The sequence below is a fragment of the Vespa mandarinia genome, chromosome 19, assembly GCF_050613455.1.
Source record: "Vespa mandarinia isolate Hongniang chromosome 19, ASM5061345v1, whole genome shotgun sequence".
NCBI classification, from domain to species: Eukaryota; Metazoa; Arthropoda; class Insecta; order Hymenoptera; family Vespidae; genus Vespa; species Vespa mandarinia.
In genome coordinates this window covers 3,312,501-3,327,500 of record NC_140828.1, presented here as the reverse complement: position 1 = coordinate 3,327,500, position 15,000 = coordinate 3,312,501, and the positions used below count along the sequence as shown (strand labels likewise).

The 15,000-nt window shown below is 36.3% G+C and overlaps 1 long non-coding RNA gene across 3 annotated transcripts in view; it reads left to right on the top strand.

Annotated features, from left to right (window-relative positions):
- The window catches only part of LOC118449274 (uncharacterized), a 71,238-nt gene that overhangs the window by 1,341 nt on the left and 54,897 nt on the right, over positions 1 to 15,000 (top strand). Inside the window, exon 2 of one of the 3 annotated variants that reach the window (XR_014983324.1) lies at positions 12,844 to 12,911. The exons of the other annotated variants lie outside the window; for them this stretch is intronic. This is a non-coding gene — a long non-coding RNA (uncharacterized LOC118449274). The remainder of the gene's footprint in view (positions 1 to 12,843; positions 12,912 to 15,000) is intronic. 3 annotated transcript variants of the gene reach the window in all.

Here is a 15,000-nt window from a genome sequence, read left to right as displayed (position 1 = left end):
GGTATTACGCTTATATTTTCGATGATAATTATCATCTCGACTAGGATTCAGTTTAAATTACAAAGTCAATCGACGTTTAAAACGTAATCATATCGAGTTAATTCACATACGTTTCTATGTTATACACATTTGAAATATTTTATACGACAGCTCTCGGATATATATACGATTATGTGTATATTTACGTACGTAAGCGTCTGTGTGTTCCTTTTAAACATATCTTTCTTTTAATAAGAATACAAATGTCAATATATTCATGAAAAAATGACCTGAAAATCGTATTATCTTTTCGCCTTAATCGTATCGTTTTATTATACTTTGTATATAGATCATACGTAAATACGTATTTGCGTCAATAGAACGAAACATTTCTAAGGCACATTAAGGCTTTATTCTATCGTCTTTCAAATATATTTAGAAATTGAAAAATAGATATTCTATTAAATAAGATTTATTTTATCGTTCTAGATCTTTGATTGATTCGAAACTTCGAATTCGTTCGAAGAATTTTATCGAAAAATTTCATGTAAAAAAAAAAAAAAAAAAAAAAGAAAGAAAAGAAAAGAAAAGAAAAAAAAATAGAAAAACGAAAGAAAATACACAAATTTTCTCTTACTCGTCTCCGAATAATAAACTTGTTACTCAACAAAGTACTCACCAAATTCAAATATCTTCCAAACAATGTCGTTTATCACCGGAGTTATCCAATAACCGATTGTTATCCACTCTTGGCTGGTAGAATAATCACTCTTATTATTGTCTAAAGTTTCAGACGATCAACAAAAATTCGATCTCAGGACACGCACCAACATCGTTGCGACGCTAGGATTATTATTGAAAAATGTTCACTTGTCGGGATAATTAGAAGGAAAAGAAAAAAAAAAAAAAAAAAAAAAAGGTAACAAATAACAAAAGACGAAATAAGGGAAAAAATGCGAGAAGTTCTTTTTCTTTCTTTTTTTTTGGTTTTTTTTTACGAACGATAAGGAAAGAACTTGTTTGAAATCAAGGAAGAGTAAAGTAGCAGAAGATATGAAAGGAGGTCTAACGATCAGGGTAATGCGGTTAGACTTGGATCGTTTAACGAGTCGAGATCAAGGTGATCTTATAGCCGAGCTCGCACACGTTTTCGATTCACCGATATTCGTACGAATCCTTTCGCGATAGGTCGCGAGAGCCTCGATTTACGCGCTATTCCGATTCTTTTTATCGATGCGACGTGCCTGCGTCGTTGCATTCGGACAAGGAGAGAGAGAGAGAAAGAGAGAGAGAGAGAGAGAGAGAGAGAGAGAGAGAGAAAGAAAGAGAGAGGGAACGTGTATGAGAGAGAGATAGATAGATAGATAGATAGATAGAGAGAGAGAGAGAGAGAGAGACAGAGAGAGAGAGAGAGAGAGAGAGAGAGAGATTCAGATAGGCCGCGAGTTCGCTTCAATGACGCAAACAGAATCTCTTCTCGTTCCGAGCCGACTAGTGTTTCGCGTTTAATACGAATACACAAAAAGAAAAAAAAAAGAAAAAATAACAAAACAAAAGAGAAAAGAGATAGAAAAAAATCGTATTGTTCTTTCGAAATTCAGAAGCGAAGCTCTACCTATCTTAAAAAACGATAAAAATAATCTTTTTCTTTCTTTATTTTTGCTTTATTATTATTATTTTTTTTTTTTTTTTTTTTTTTTTTTTTTAATGCGATGAAAATGAAAAAAAGCACGGCGATGGTCTTTCTCTCTCTCTCTCTCCCTCTCTCTCTCCTCTCTCCTGTCTTTCTCTTTGTCTCACACACATGCAAAAATGTTGAAAGATCGAATCGTTTAATTTGCTTCATGACAAAAAGAATGGCAGCTGTAACAATCGTGAACACTTGTTCTTGTTTTTTTCTTTTTTTCTTTTTCTTTTTCTTTTTCTTTTTCTTTTTTTTTCGTATGATAACGAGATTACGCGCAGGCGCAGTAAGGAGCGGGAATTTTGAGAAAAATGTGTCACTGTCCCTCTCTCTTTCTCTTTCTCTTGCTCTCTCTCTCACTCTCTCTCTTTCTCTTTCTCTCTCTCTCTCTCTCTTTCTATGTATCTCTGATCTATGTATCTTTGTCCCTTTTTCTCACACTCTTCTAGAACTTGCAGAAATCATGTTCACCTTTTTTTTTGACCGGACAATCGAAGAATCGAATATATTTCCAATGTTCACAATAATCACGATTATACATATATAATCATTATTATACATATATAAGCACGATTATATATATATATATATATATGTGTGTGTGTGTGTGTGTGTGTGTGTGTATATATATATATAGGAAAACGTAACACGGGGAAGAATAAAATTAGAAAATAAAATAAAAAAAGAAGACAAATATAGATTTAGAAAAAGATCGTTCGATCGCACGGAATACGATCTAAAACGTTTCTCGGATCGGTCTTTTCACTCGTCGCACGATCGCGAGGAACGATGTCGCACGCGCGAGCACTCGTCGCACGATGCAGCGGCACCTCCTCCTCTTCCTCCTCCTCCTCCTCTTCCTCCTCCTCCTTCACCACCTCCACCTTCTCCCCTTCCTCCTCTTCGAGCAACGTCGCCACTACCTCCACCACTACCGTCCTTATCCTCCTCCTCTGCCCTTCTCCTCCTCTTCCTCCTTCTTCTTCTCTTCCTCCTTCTCCTCCTCCTCCACCTCTTCTTCGTAGCCGTTCGAACGACGACGTCGAAGCGACGATATTTAGTCTCTATGAAAATGGACGCGTTAAGGCTCGCGCCAACCAAGTGTAAGAGAGAGATAGAGAGAGAGATAGAGAGAGAAAGAGAGAGAGAGACAGAGAGGAAGACAGAGACAGAGAGATAGAGAGAGAGCGGTTTGACGGGCGGGCGGGCGGGCGGGCGGGGGGAGAGGGAATAGAGGGATAGAGATAGAAACACACAGCCACGTCGAAAGTGCAGTTTAAGTGCTGTTTGCAAAGCCGATCCGGCAGCTTTGCTTAAAGTGTCTTCGTTTCGGTGACTCGGACAACATGTTGTTTCGTACTGCCCGTCTGCACGTATCGTGCATCCAGATAACAGCGTCGATTCACTAGCTCACCTCGTTCTCCTCTACAGGACGATTCAAATTTACCGATCGAATGCAATATAATATAGATCTGAATTTTTCCAACTTAAGAATTATCTTACGAACGTATAAGGCATTTGAAAATGACATACATTAGGACATTAATCACTTAGGAAACTTAATAATAGAACTATATGTCAAAATGACAGGTGTCATATTAGTATTTTCTTTTTTTCTTTTCTTTTTTTCTTTTTTTTTCTTTTTTTTTTTTTTTTTTCTTTCTTTCCTTCGTCGCAAAGGAGACAGATATTTATGATAAAAACAAAAAGGAAAAAAGAGCAAAAAAAAAAAAAAATGAAAGAAAAAAATTTCTCATACCAAATTAATTATCTTACATCACACATTTTTTTTTCTTCTTCCTTTTTTTTTTTTCAACCAACAACCCACTTTATCTTTGTCTCGCTTATTAAAACGGATTCTTTGTTCGTTGAGAGGTGCATAATCGGTAATATGCATTTACATATATGGTTTCTGAGATGTTTCGTTTTTTCAAATATATTTAGAAAATGTTATCGATAAGTTAATATCTAACCAACGACTCGCATAACTTCGCGAAGAATCAAAGTCTATTATTACAAGGAATCCATCGAACGAATTGCAGAAAAATTTTTCTAAGAAATATCTTAGATGCGAAACGAGTAGTACTTACTCTTATCTCCGAGTTTCATCGAATCTCCCAATGATCGTTCAAGTAGCTTTGCTTTTTCGAACCCTTCTTGAGATATAAATTTACGATCGTTAATCGTCATCGTCAATTTTTATACTAGAAAACCACAAACCTTTGGGTTTTTTTTTTTTCTACTAGCAATCTAATCGATTTAATCGATCCCTCACCATCAAAAGATGACAGGAAGGATGATTAATCTTTTCCCCCACCTACCTTTCCTCTTTCTAAGACTAAACGATCGCAATTTTCCTTGATTCCGTAATTCGATATCTTTGATTTATAGGTATACAAATTACCCAGAACAGTCAGGCCTCCTTCAATTTGTAATTTTTTCGAAAAAAGAAGAACAAAGAAAGGAGAAAGAAAAAAAGAAAAAAAGAAAAGAAAAAAGAAAGTAAGGAGGAATGAAAGAAAGAAGAGAAAAGAAAACAGAAAAAAGAGAAAAACAGAATAAAGAGATAACATCGAAATTCACTATTCGTATTGATTCTCGATCGATAGATCTTTATCGATTTATTTAAACGATCTTATCTACGTTATCATCATCCTTTCGAAAATACGTATGATAGTAGACTTCTTATCTTTGATCCAGGTTTACTTAAAAATCGATTAAAATTTCTTACGATAATCGAGTAGCTATCGATCACTCGAACGACAAAAATACGATAATCCCGTTTCTTTATGTTGCATTTTCGCTTGAAGTTAAAGACGCGAAGGGGGAAAAAAAACAAAGAGAGAAAAAGAAAAGTGATTTATTCGTTTCTAGTCCATAGTAATTAATCAGACAAATATAATGTAGTAAAAAAAAAAAAAAAGAAATTATTTAAACTAACGATAGTTCTGTCTATTAATTTTCTAAATAAATATAAAAACAATTGTGTGATCTCTCTCTCTCTTTTTCTCTCTCTTTCTCTCTCTCTCTCTCTCTTTAAGCAGATTTATTTTAAGCAGAATACTTTTGATAGAATTAATAATTTCGAGTGTATGGGGTTATAATATCACCAAAATACAGTTGTTGTTAATCACATGTTTTTCGACGATAAGATTTTGGCTTCTTTGAACAAATTAATGTAGCTTTTGTTTTAGCTTTGAACATAACTGGAGTTACTGTCGTCATCGTCGGTCCTCGCGAACGTCGATCGTATTCTCGACGTAAGGCCGATTAATGGAATTCTATTGAGAGTGAGACGAGCGTCATTGGCCGGCCGTCCGAGAGACGACCTTATCAGCGTGCTATTTTGGCGGGCGATAACGTCACTCGAGGCAACCCGAAGCGTCCGTCGATCGTCGACGACGGCTGCCAGGTGCAGCTTGTGAATTTCGTCGTTCCGTTGCGATAAACCCTCACCAGCGAAATGCACTTTCCTATACCTACTCTTTTCACGATATCTCCCTCCCTTTCTCTCTCTCTCTTTCTCTCTGTCTATACAACCAGTTGCACAAGTTTATTTGAGGTTTACTTTGTTCATACATTTTATGTAGAATAATCTTATACTTTTCAAGATAAATTGAATTATCTACCAAATTTCATTTTATTTAAAGCGTTCAAAGAAATTGCATTCGTTCAAAGGTGATCTATTCGACTTTCTCTCTCTCTCTCTCTCTCCCTCTCTCTCTTTCACTCTTTCTCCAATTTCCAAATATCCTGAACCTTATCAAAGGTGAATCGCGCGATAGTCGAGCGTGAGTCGCGCACGTAAACGCGCGACGGAGTCGCGACGTCGGGGTAAACGAACTCTTTGTTCGCTCGAGCGGGGAGCAACCGAATTGCGAGTACCCAAGTGCATCCGACGATAACGATGCACGATATCGAGCTCCTTTTCCACGAACGCAGTCTCGTTTCGTCGCCTTCCGAGAACTATTTCGTCGATAACGTCCTCGACGTTTTGGCGACTTGCGACTAACTCACACAACGATCTTCTTTTTCTTTTTTTCTTTTTCTTTTTTTTTTTTTTTATTCTCTTGAAATTTCATTCTGACGACCAAATTCATCTGCTTTCTATCTTTCTCTCTCTCTCTCTCTCTCTTATTACTTTATCATCAGAGTCACGTAAAACGTAATCACCTTGGCACTTAATAAAGCTTCATGTCCCTCTCTCTCTCTCTCTCTATCATTCATTTTATCATCTTCTTCCTTACTAACCTACATATATTTATTAAATGAACACTTTATTCATTTATTCATTTATTTACTTATTTATTTATTTATTTATTTATTTATTTATTTATTTAAACAACGTGTTATCCTCATTCATAGTTTTTTTCTTTTGTTTATTCGAAATATAATATGTCTATATTTTAATCGTTTTTATGATGAACATAGATATGTATGTATGTATATACGTATATTCGAAAGTGAAGTCGATTGATAGCATAGTTGTTTGCAAAGCGAACACGCCACGTTAAATAATATTGTAGTCATCGGCAACAGGTGCCGTTGACTGAAATACAAAACCGTCAAGCGCAGCACAGATAACTCATGGAATAACTTAATTTCGGCGTCGTTCAAGATAAACGCGGTTATCGTTCGCTGACACTTTCAATGCCGTAACGCGAACGAATCGGTGTCGTGTCGGGCTAATCGTCCTTTTTCTTTTTTTTTTTTGTTATATTTTTTGTTTTTTTTCTTTTTTTTTTCTTTTTTTTATTTTTTTTTTTGATAAGAAACAAATATTCAGAGAAAAGTTTTTAACCCCATTGCAATTTTATACGCATATTGTACATACATACATTATACATATTTATATATGTATATGTGTATAATAATTATCCTATGTAAAGATTATTAATGAAATTTTTTTTACTTCTCCTACTTCATTGCTCGACTTTAATTCGAGAGAGAGAGAGAGAGAGAGAGAGAGAGAGACAGAGAGAGAGAGAGAAAAGATCAAAGTCTCGTTGTATCGAGGACGAGTGTGCAATCGATTAGTTTATAACGAACCAAGTATGAAATAGTATCTCTATCTTTCTCTAACTGTTTTAATCTATCCAGTCGACTTTAGTCTTTCTTCTACCGAGGGTGAAACGCGTGCTAGAATCTCACCAATTCGCATGTACCGGCTAATCTAAGTTACTCGAAGATTTTACTTGAGTTATGTATACCGGTTGCACGGGTTAACGTGTCACATGAATGCCCCATTACTTATAACGTCATAAGTATGAAATCCGTTCCTCTTGGGAGCAATCTCAGAGAATACGAATAGTTATCGATTTGATTTGATAAAAATATTTTTATCGATCGTATAATTTCGATAGGGATTATTATATTGATATTTATGATATTAATTTTAATATACGATTAAATAGAATGAGAGATGATATTATGAAATAATTTCAAAGGACGACTCAAATCCTTTCGCTCTTTTAGCGAAAGGGAGATAACCACGAGGAATACAGGTTCTCGTGGATAGAGCCGTGTCGTGACGACGACGGCGACGGTAACAGCGACAACGACGACAACGACGACGCCGACGACAACGACGACGCCGACGACAACGACGACGACGACGTCGACGACGACGACGACGTCGAATAGGCGAAACGGTAGGAGCTGTACCGGTAGAGATGCTAATGTCGGCCTTGTGCCACATACTCGTGCACTCGGTACACCGACGCTTTTGCGTGCACCCGTGCAAGTAGGAAGACAGAGAGAGAGAGAGAGAGAGAGAGAGAGAGAGAGAGAGAGAGAGAGAGACATAAACGTCGGATGCATTCGCGCAAAGCGCGTTACACGCACCGAAATGCATCGTCGCTTTGCCTCGCGTTTTCTCTTTCTTTTCGTTGCTCCTTCCATCGAACGAAATCTCTTTTCTCTTTTCAAGAATTTTTTCCCTTTTAAAAAAATAAATTCTACTTTAATAAATAATATATTATATTATTGCAAAAGAAAATCAAAGCTTTATTAATCATTAAATCTTATGGATTTATCAAATGGTCGGTCTAAATACCTTGCCTTTCCTACTTTGCGTGAACGTAGAGGTTCCAGTATTACAAAGTCATACTTTTTTTTTTCTTTTTTTTTTTTTTTTTTTTTTCTATAACAACCGACAAACTTTTCTTACATTTCTGCGTCCCTCGTCCTTACTGCATATTCCCCACCCTGTTAGCATAAATTATAGGTATATCGGCTCGATGGTAGTGCACGCTCAAACTCGATCGTGCTAGATCGTACGCAAGGTGATCGAGACCATGAATCGTTAATATAAGCTACTACATTTTTCTTGCGCAAACGAATATTTTTGTTACGCGCCGTTCTCCATTACGTAACATACTAAAGTCTCCTTTGGGAGATTCGTACGACAACGGCAATAAAATTAAAAAAGGAAAAGAGAAAAATTAGAAAGAAAGAAAAAAAGAAAAAAAGAAAAAAAGAAAATACCTAAAATATAAATTATACCAAATCTTCTATTCATAGGATCATACGAAAGAATAGACAAAAATGAAAAAATTATTGAGATAAGAAAATAGGATCATTGGATCATCATTATCTTTCTACTTGTCAATGAATCTAACATGTCTACGTATCTTGAAAGAAGAGATCGGATCGAATCGATCGTGGCGAAGATTTTTCCGTGGTTCGTCATTCTTCGAACGAAAAACCTTGACTTACGTAAACGCTCAACGCGTCGTAGCATAATCGAGCTTTTTGAAGGGGAACCAGTAGATACATAGTTTTTTTATCTATGTAACTACGATAGATTACTCGAACGTCTTTCGAACGTAGTATCGACAGGTATCAAGATCGTTATTTCATCCAACATAAGCTCGTACGAAAGAAGGTTAGATCGGTCCCTAGTATTGCTTAGGCTAGTCCCGAGTGTCGCGCGAAAATCGCTTGAAAAACTGGCTGTCCTAGAAACGGACCGACCAGTCAGTGGCACGAACCGTTCTTGACGTACACATAAGTACTTACTTACTTACTTACTTACTTACTTACTTACATGCATGGCTAACGTTAGCCATCTTGCGATCTCTCCTAAATCATAGAATTCGAACGATTTCTCTATAGTTTATAGAAAATTGTCAAAAAAAAAAAAAAAAAAAAATTACTACATTTCAAATGTCTCTAAATATATTCATTAAACACTTTCGTATCTACTTTTGTATTTATGATGTAATAGTATTAAATTTTTTCAAAAATTTCACCTAAGCATAATATGAATTTTCCTTTCTCCTAATATTTCTTCAAGTTATTATTTACATTGTATTCAATTAATTTTTGTCGAATAATCGTTCGAATTTTACTTGACTATTGTTCAAACAAAAGAAGTAATATATTATTCTAATCGATTTTTCTTCTGATTACAATTTCCTAGATAGTCTGAAAGAGGATGAACTTTTTTCCCTCTCGAAAAGTCTAATCGTTCGGGTGGATCGAAAGACGAAGTAAAGTCGTGACACAGAGCAATTACGGCAAGTCGCTGTTTATGACGTGTTTTTGTCAGTATCGTCGTGGCCATTCGATCGATTGGAAAAGAAAAACTGGAGGAACAGGATCTATCGAATACATTCTCCGGAAAACTACGTTCTTCGAGCAGAAAATTGCATTTTCTTCGATCATTATTGTTAGAGATCAAACGACATCATCTATAGATATACTTAAGTTATTATAGTATACTCGATCGAAAATAATCAGAGATATTGAATCGAAAGAGATCGATCGAACGATAAAGAATCATCGAAGATAGATTTTTACGCTTATATTAAAAAAGAAAAAAAGAAAAAGAAAAAAAAATTATCTCTTCTATGTTTTAACACGTCATTTGTTTTTCTCCGTTCGGTAATGAAACTAATTACATGCTAATAATGCACGCATAATTTACAAGAGTTAGAAAATAGCCGATAAAATTTCGAATCATTATCAAAATCCAGAAAAAACAATACACATGATTATGAATCGAAAACACGTTTATTTATTGATCTAACTTATATAATTATGTACATGAAAAGAATTAATTAATTACTTGTTGATATGAAAAAGAAAAAAAAAAGAAAAAAAAAAAGAAAAAAGAAAAGAAAAAAAAAAAAGAAAAAAGAGAGAAGTAGAAAAATTTGCAAAGACGAAAACAAATATTCCTCTTTTTGTAAATTTGCATATAACATACTTTCATTGTTGATAAGATAGATTATTCTAATCTTACTTTGCCGTATGTAATACGTACTTATATTCAAGTACAAGTATTCTTAATTAACTCCTTTTCTTATCGTTCCTTTATGGCTCGTTAAGCGTACAACCGCAAAGGGACGACCGAATCGAATTCTTGTGTTCAATGGAATGGATCGATTCGATCGAGAAACATTTCTATACACCTTAAAAGATCGTTTAAGAGATCGATCGAGAAAAGGGAGAGATTTTGAATTTCGATAGATCAAAAGAAATGAAAAAGGATGTGTTCCTGAAATTCTTCGCTAGATCGTATTCTTCAAGGATCGAGGTGACCTCGCGAGCTTGATCGATCGGCACGATCGTCGTCCTTGAAGTGGTCGTCGTCGTCTCTCCCTCTCCTCCTTTCCTTCTCTCTCTCTCTCTTTCTCTCCTCTCTCTGTCTCTCTCTGTCTCTCTCTCTCTCTCTTTCTCTCTATCTATCTATCTATCTGACAGAAGGAAGAGGAGAAGGAGGAAGAGGAGGTACGAGAGCGAGAGTTAGAAGGCTCCTTTGTCGCTTCAGAGCGATGGCGGTGCTGGCATTCGGCTGACGACGATATATCTAAGCAAGATGGCGCTCTTTGGTTAGATCGTCTAAACGATGATAGAGAGATAGATAGATAGATAGACCGAGAGAGAGAGAGAGAGAGAGAGAGAGAGAGAGAAAGAGTGAGATAGAGGGAAAGAGAGAGAGAACGATTTGAGGCACTTGGAGGCCGCCCGGTTCCAACTCACATTAGAGAACGACGATCCAACGTTATTACTCGCATCGGCCGCGTGATTCTCCGGCATCCGCGTAATAAATCCGCAGCGGGACAATTTCTAATACGTCGCGAGCACCCTCTTTCTCTCTCTCTCTCTCTCTCTCTCTCTATATCTCTCTATGTATCTCTTTCTCTCTTTCTCTCCCTCTCCTCTCTCTCTCTCTTTCTCTCTCTCTTTAAGCCTTAGGCCACGTTCATGGAATCGGATTCCACATTTTACGTCTTCGATCGTCCCGTTACGGAAATTGTCTGTAATCGATTTTCAGCGGAAGGATCGATCGCTGAAAGATTCTTGATTGGATTCTAGTTGAGAATTTGTTTCTTTTTTTTTTCTTTCCTTCTTTCTTTCTTCTTCTAGAGCTTCGCCGACTTTCGTAAATTCTAACGGTACTTTACTTGTTTACTCAATATCTATAGGTGAATTAATGAATTCAATTAGAATAGAACATTATTGCAATTGAAATGATAGAGTATATTTAAATAATAGACACCATTAGAATATTACGTATAAATGTATAATTAAAGGGTTTTATATGTATAATTATTCATTTAAAAAATATTTCTTGTGAATGATTGTTTAAGATTTATTATTATTATCATCTGAGAGGATAATAAGTAATTTTCAACTAATTTCGCACAAAAGAGTATTTAAATATTCAACATAGTTCTCACGACGAAGTATTTGAATTCGTTCTATATAATCATGCTAATTCTTAGAAGATATAAAACGACCTTGCGTCTGTCTCTTAAATTAGAAAGAACTTGAAGCTATTTACATTAAACGTCAGTTCGACGATCGGAAAATGTCGAGCGTATCGTTTGTCACTTAGTTTTTTGAAGAGCATGAGCGAGACACAATGGAAGGTGAGACAAGGCTAACCGAAGGTGGAGACGAAGGAGGTTGGTAGAATGAGAAAGAGAACGAGGAGAAGGAGGAGGATAGGGCCGACGCGTGTCCCCTTTATTTTTAATCTACGCTTTAAATCACGGAGCCGCGCACTCGCGACACGCGTCGACGTTCGTGTTATTCGCAAATATCGATTCTGAAAAGCGCCAAACAATGGCGCTTATTTTCTGTTTTCAATGCCCATTGTGTCGGCCGCGACTGGCCAGCAGAGCGAGTACCTCCCTCCCTCCCTTACCCGTCTCACTCCCCCTCATTCTCTCTTTACCCTTCGCTCTTCTTTCTCTTTCTATCCCTTGTCCTCGATCGAAAGTCCTACGGAATTTTTACATCGCCTTGAGGGACCTCTTCGAGTCATCGATCCGAATCACGATGCGTTCTCCTTCGTATTGCACGTACATCTACTCTACTCCCTTCTTCTTCGGTAATAATCAAGAGAGAAATGGGGGAGGGAATTGTCTCGATGATACGCACGAATCATTGTTCTCCGATCTTTCAACATTTTTCGATTTGTCATTTACACTTTGATTATCTTTAGTTTCCTCTCTTCCTCTTCTTCTTCTTCCTTCTTTTTTCTTTTTTTTTTTCTTTTTTTTTTCTTTTTTTTTGTGTTTTTTTTTCCTTATTTTGATTTCTTTTCTTTTTTAACATATACGCTCAAACGATTAATGATCGGTTATAGACTTTATTTCTAATGTTTCTAATATGTTAATTATCGATCTCAACAAGATACTTTTGTCGAGTATCAAATCGACCTCGAAAATCGATTCGAATAGTAAACTCTTTGAAACGTTGATAGTCTCGATTCGTTCGCCGTTAGTCGTTAAACCAACTCCGCTCGACTTCGACATCTTTGACCTTTGACAATTGCCGACTCGCGTCACCATCGTAGAGTAGAGTAGGCTCGAACGTTCGCTCCTTCTCAAGAAGGCATTTCTCATGGCAACGTGCCGTGATCATTATTTGCGTTGAGTCTACCTACCAATCGAGAACGGTAATTAAAATATGCACCTTGCTCCTTCCGTTTAATATCGTCTCGTTCTCGCACCGATAAAACTTTTGAGAGTAAGAGATAAATTATTTTCTTTTTTTTTTTTTTTCTTTTTCTTTTTCTTGACTTTTTTCTTCGTCCATTTATCGATTGACGAATATGAAGGATTTTCCGGTGACTTCTTTTCTTTCTTCTTTTCTTTTTTCCTTTTTTTTTTCTCTTTTTTTTTTCTCTCTTTTTTTTTTTATATTGTCTTCATTATTTCTAGGTTTATGCACGTCGAATGGCCTTCTCTATCGAACGACTCGAATCAATCTCCGTCGGGTGTTTTAAACGGTGAGTTTATGTCTTAGTTGCGTGGTAGTCGCGCATTAACGTTCGACCTGTCACCGTTCGGTTTTTTTTTGCCCTCCCCCACCCCCCTCCTCGGCCCTCTTTTTCTCTTTATCTATTATTATCTTCTTTTCGCATAAGCAAATACAATATCAAAAAACATTATACGTATAAACGAAAAATAGATATTACATGAGATTAGACATTCGGACAATTCTATCGTTTCTTATGAGAGTATCAGCTTTGTTAATTTTTTTTAACGATAGATACGATTATAAAATGGTTATATATAGAGAGAGAAAAAACAAAAGAAAACTTATTACAAGATGAAGATCTTTGACACAAAAGATATATGTAATGCGTAAATCGCATGCGATCGAATGGAAAAGGGGAAACGGAACGGAGGAGTCCGCCGAGTTAGAATTTGCGAATGCACGCTGCAACGTAAAGTCAAAGTGAAAGTGCAGCGGACGCGAGCACTGACGGTGTCTTGGCTTCGGCTTGGGTAGCGCGGAACCTTATGACCTTGTCCTAAATACTGCGACTGACTGGCGAGCTCGCACCTGGACCGGTATCGCCGATGATGCCGGGGCGTCCTCTTCTGGCTTGACCGTTTCTATTCTTTGTTCAAACGCATTAACCGTAACAGACTCGTTTCTTTTTCGACGATACGAATATCATTGCCTAATCTATAACGAGAGATCTAATATTTCTAAAACGATGAAAACTTTCGAATGAAAATATATGAGTCGAAATGATTTTTTCTTTTTTTTTCTTTTTTTTTCTTTTTTTTTTTTATTTCACTTTTGTAAAGATAACAATGCGTTTTAGAAAATACACGCTTATTAAATATTACAAGGAAATAATAAAAAAAAAGGAGTGAATATCTTTTGTTGGGAAAACAAGAAAAAAAAAACAAAAACAAAAAAAGAAAAACAAAAAAAAAAAACAAAGAAGAAACAAAAAGAAACATTTCGCTTAGACAAGACGACAATTCAAGGCACAAAATATTGCAGAATATTGCAGTTTCCGTCAAGTGTCGCAACGCGGACAGTAAAAAAGGTGGCAGAAGGATGGGGGAGTGGGAAAACGATGGACGAAGGATCGATGGATTCAATTTTTTTTACGAGTCTCTCTGGCGCGAGAGCTGCTCGTGAAATTTTAACGGGCTTCCTCCAACGACGTCCTTCTCGGATTCCTCCCCAAGGATTCTAAGCGTCAAGAGATCTTGCCCGTTTATTATAGATCCTAGTCGACATTGTATCCTCCTCGTACTTATGGCATAAGATGCTCGCACAGCGACAGTTTATTTTTTCGCTTCGTATCCGATTTTACTGCGTTCGACGAGTTTCTTAAAAGAAAAAAAAAAAAAGAAAAAAGAAATTCTAGATAGCACGACGAAAATCGTTCAAAAAGAAAATTAACTAATATAATTCGAGTATCCAACGTTATATAGATTTTTTTTTTTTTTTTTTTATAATAAAATACATTGTCCTTATGATCGTTTAATTTAATTTAATTTAAATTATTTTAATAAATAGGATCATTAATCGAAAATGTGAACATTAGATTAGATTAGAAATTTAATAGGTATTCTAAGAGATTCTGAAACGTGTATCTAAGATTTTTCTTTTTATTTTTTTTTTTGTATATATATATATATATATATATATATATATATAAAAGAGTAAGGAATAATCGTATCGTTAAAATTGTATTTCTCTTTTAGCAAATTCACATCGGTATTGCGATCTTGTCTTGGACTTTCCACGATTCGAAGACTCGTACGGTCGAAGAAGTCTAAGGAATCGGAGAAGACGGTGCGGATCGGGCAATTAAGCGAGACCGGTGCCGCCGATCTTTGTCTCCTTTACAATCTCGACGCAATTAAATCAGATATTTCAGGCGGCGCCGTTTATCGCGATTCTACGAAAAGCGCATCGGCGACCGGTCGTGTACGATAAAAACCGGGCCCTATGTACCCCCCACCATTGCTAGCCCTTCGCTTCACCGATCGTTTTTCTTTTCAGGATTCTCGACCATCGATTTATTCTTCTCTTCCCTCTTGTATCGTCCTTCCTTTAGCTGTACG